This window comes from Chelonoidis abingdonii, chromosome 19, assembly GCF_003597395.2.
Source record: "Chelonoidis abingdonii isolate Lonesome George chromosome 19, CheloAbing_2.0, whole genome shotgun sequence".
Taxonomy (NCBI): domain Eukaryota; kingdom Metazoa; phylum Chordata; order Testudines; family Testudinidae; genus Chelonoidis; species Chelonoidis abingdonii.
In genome coordinates, this window is record NC_133787.1 from 24,851,748 (window position 1) to 24,856,348 (window position 4,601).

Here is a 4,601-nt window from a genome sequence, read left to right on the forward strand (position 1 = left end):
ATGGTTCTCAAAGGTCAGTGTATGTGAAGCTATGGATTTCCTTGCTATCTACCAGAATGAAATGGTAGGGTCCAGGATGCAGCATGTGATGCCACGTGGTATACTGAGGTGTGTAGGAGGCTGCTACCTTAGAGTACTCTAAGGACTGCATAGGATGAGGAGTCCAGGATTTTTGGACCTGCAGGTCAACCAGGGTGTGCAGCTTGAACAGACCTATTATGTCCTGTTGCATATGCCTCTCCTTTTCCTGCTGGGATTCATGGGCCTTTCATGGCTGGAGACAAATTTGAATGTAGACACATGCACAAATAGCTGAACACAAGATGAGTTACATCAACCTAACTTTGTAGAGTAGACTAGGCCTTAGATGGAACCCAGGACTGAGATACAGGCAGGGGCAGAGTCATGGAGCATCTTAAAGGTGAGGAAAGGACTTTACATTTCATGTAGAAAGATAAAGAGATCCAGTGAGAAATTCAAGGAGGTTGGATTATGTGGTCAGAGCAGTGAGAATAGAACATTAATTGTAATATGTTGGATTGTTTGAAAAAAAAGGAGAGGTAGGACTCAGAGTGGCCAGAGAAGAGAGGATTAAAGTACTCCAGGAGTGAGGGAACCATATTATGAACCATATTATGAAGGCATTAGCACTGGAGACAGAGAAGAAGGGCATACTTTAGAGGGAAAAGCAACAAAATGTGATGAGATCCTTGATGTGAAAAGGACAGGAAAGAGTTAAATTAAGTTCAAAGCTGTAGGTTTGAGTGACTGAGAGGAAGAGAAGTTGTCAGCAGTGATGGAGAAAACAGGAAGGAGAAGTAAGAGGAAAGTTGAGAAATTCAACTTTAGCCCTGTTAAGTTTGAGAAAGCAGCAAGACATCCAGGAGAAGCTATTGACAGACTGGAAGAGATGTAAACTTGTGCAGATGATAGAAATCAAGTAGTAGTTTTGAGAATAAGCAGCATAGAGGTGGCATACTACCCAGAGAACAGCAACAAAAGGGAGAATGAGGAGGAGAGCATTGAAAGAGTGGTAACCTAGGTAGGAGAACCAAGGAAGGCTATGCCTGTACTGGCTCACATCCTCTCTTACTGGACTGTGTATGTGCTTGCACGTGCTCCCAATAGGCTTTGTCTACACTAGCAACTGCTAGATGTGCCACAGCCCCCCTATTGTTTACATCTAAACCCCAGAAACAGATTATGGAGGTGAGTAGAGCGTGAGTAAGCTAATACGCCTGGGGGACGTGGGTAAGTGTATGCGCCAGGCTCTGACATGGTTCTGCACCCAGGCCAGTTTGCAGTTTGGACAGGGTAAGGAGTATTTACCAGGTCTTGAGTTTCAACAGTCCACTCTCCCCCACTCCCCCATTTCCTCCAGCACACTAAACCCTTTTCTGCTCGACACTTACCCCATCTATAAAGTCCCTGTCCCCCTGTGTTCACTGGTAGGAGTGAACTACGCCAACCACATCAAAACAGCTTTCCGCAGCCAGGGCCGAAGAGATGGGGGGAAGCCTGTACAAATTACCAGGGCCTAGCGGTCCAGAAGGGGGCCCGGGGCCTGGCTTCCCCAGCTTTGTTGTCCCTGTTTAGCCGGTCCACCCTTGCTTGGGACGTGGGGGGGGGGGGGGGGACATTTTTTTCACCAGGGCCGAACCGCTCTCAGCAGCCCTGCGCAGGCTTTTATAGATCATTAGACTCTAGGACTGGAAGGGACCTCGCAGAGGTCATCGAGTTCAGTTCCCTGCCTCTATGGCATAAGGACCAAATACTGTCTAGACCCATCCCTGATAGACATTTATCTAACCTACTCTTAAATATCTCCAGAGATGGAGATTTCCACAACTCCCTAGGGCAATTTATTCCAGTGTTAACTCCTCCTGACAGTTAGGAACTTTTTTCCTAATGTTCCAACCTAAATCTCCCTTGCTGCAGTTTTAAGCCCATTGCCTTCTTGTTTCTATCATTTAGAGGCTTAGGTGAACAAGTTTTCTCCCTCCTCCGACGACACCTTTTAGATACTGAAAATGCTATTCATGTCCCTCTCCAGTCTTTCTCTCTTTCCCAACTAAATCTCAGAAAGCCTCCGGGAGAATACTTCAGCCTTCCTTCAGCAGGTCATGTTCTCAGACCTTTAATATTCTTGTTGCTGACTTCTCTGGATCCTCTCTCCAATTCTCCACAGCACTTTATTGAATGCGGTGCCCAGCACCTGGACCAATATCGCGATTTTAGGGCTCATAACCACGCCAGAGGTAGAGTGGAAAATGACTGCTCGAGGTCTTGTTTACAACATACCTAGTTAATCGCATCGGCCAGAATCACGTTTGCTATTTTGCACAGTTTCTACACTTGTGGACTCATGTTTAGTTGTTGCGTCCACTATGACCCATAGATCTCTTTCTGCCATAGCTCTCCTTCCTAGACCAGTCTTTCCCAGTCCTGTATGTGATGAAAACTGATTGTGTCCTTCCTATAGTGGAGCACTTTAGCATCTTGTCTTATTAACCTTCATCCGGTACACTCCTGTTGGATAGTACACGTGGGTATGGGATCTTGATCCAAGAGCAGCTGCATAGGGCCCCCCGCGCCCCCCGACAATAGCTGATCAGTGTGTGGTCAGACTACGCTGTCCTCCACAACTCCTCCTTGTGCAGCAGAAACATACACCTGTACTGGGAAATTTCATGGAGGCTGGAGCAGGTGGGTAGTGAACGGCACTTGAGGCTTCAGTACAGGAGGGCAAAATATTCAAAAGATCTCTCCAGGAGGGCTCATCAAATATGCCCCTTCTACAATGATCTGGATTGGGCACTATCAAAGGCTCCCAGTACAGAGCTTGAAGTGGCTCATGACCCCTTCCTCAATTATCAGGATGCTGATGAGGGCCAGAGCAGGACCATGGAAAATGCCCCCAGTTAACCCAAAAGACAAGGAGCGTGTGATACTGGGCTATGGGTGCCACTGATGGCCCCTGAACGGCTGGGAAACCCCATCCTGTCAAATCCAGCTATTATTTCTGGAACTTCTTCTGGAAACCATGCATGGGTAGATCACAATGCTAAATACCTCGCAATGACATCTGCCTGTGCCGAGGGACACCTTTGTAATCTGTACAGCTGCTGGAAATGCACGAGGGAACACTGGCACGTGCTTGGGGGGCTACAAAGGTCATTAGCCATTTGTTCCTGTGACAATTCACACATTAAAGATAACTATCACAGGGCACCCTTATTAGGGTTTGTGCTGTGGAGGGTAGTACCGAATTAAAAACAAGTAAGGCTAATTGCTAAATTGACATAGGTTTTGTAAAAGCCTGAAAAAGTAATCTACATGCATGCTCCCTTTGATTGGTATTTTACCTCTAATTTAAATGTTAACATTTTACAATGAATAAGGTGATGTGCTCAGCATGACTCAGGAAAATATGGTATAATTAAATAACAATGGATGAATACATAAAGTGCTGTATTCACTGTCACTCAGGAAAATGGGATGTATTTTAATATTCTGTGATGTGTGATTCCAGTAGAGCAGTGATACTCAGACTGAGGCTCACAAGCTGCAAGTGGCTCTTTAATGTACCTCCTATGGCTCTTTGCAGCACATGGTATTAAAACAGGGAGGTGGTGTTTACCTTAGCAGGGTGTCTCCCAAAGCAACTGGCATACCCTTCTGGCCACAGCTTCTAGGAAGGGGTGGGGACAGGGGGTGTCTGTGCACCGCTTCCACAGCTCCCATTGGCCGCAGTTTCCAGTCAATAGGAGCTGCAGAGTCAGCAGTCGGGGTGGGGGCAACGTGCAGAGACACCCCCCCCAGGGGCTGCAGGGACATGTTGGCTGCTTCCAGGAGTGGCATGGCATGATGGGAAGGAGGCAGTGCAGGGCAGGGAGCTGCCTTAGCCCTGCTGCTGGCACGTCTCTGTGCGCCACTTGAAGGGAGGGGAACAGCGGGTCTCCATGCACTGCGTGGGGTGGGAGCAGCGCATGGAGCCACCCCAGGGCACACGGAGACGTGCCAGCAGCCAGCCACTTCCAGGAGCACCATGGGGCCACCAGCCACGGAATGCAGGCAGCCTGCCAGCCTGGGCCCTGCTGCACCTCTAGCTAGGACTCAGGGGCAGGTTGTCAGATGAAATTTTTCCCGCATTTTGGGGGGGCCTCTGTCATTGGGGGCCCCATCCCACCGCACCATCTCTGATCCAAAGATCCCAGTCCAAAGGGAGGTCCCGTCACCGTGCCAGGCCCTGTACAAACACCTCCCCTCTAGTCCCTTCCCCGCAGAGCTAAATGTACTTCGATACAAGGCAGAAGGAGAGAGAGGCGGCGCCTCGCGGCTCGGTGACGTTATGAAGATCACAGTCCGCAGGGCACAGTTTGTTGCGTCCCAGTGCAATCTGCCCCCCAGGCAAGGGGCTCATGGCCAGCCTTGGGTGGGCGGGATCGCACCTGAGGGATGTCCCGGCCGGGGGGTGAAAGGTGCTAGCCCGCGGGAGCGCTGTCACGGCCCCAGCCCCCTGCCCAGGCGGGCCATTGGCTCGGGCGGACGCAGTCCACAGGCCAATCACAGCCGCAGGAGCCGCAGCCGCGTGTAAGTGC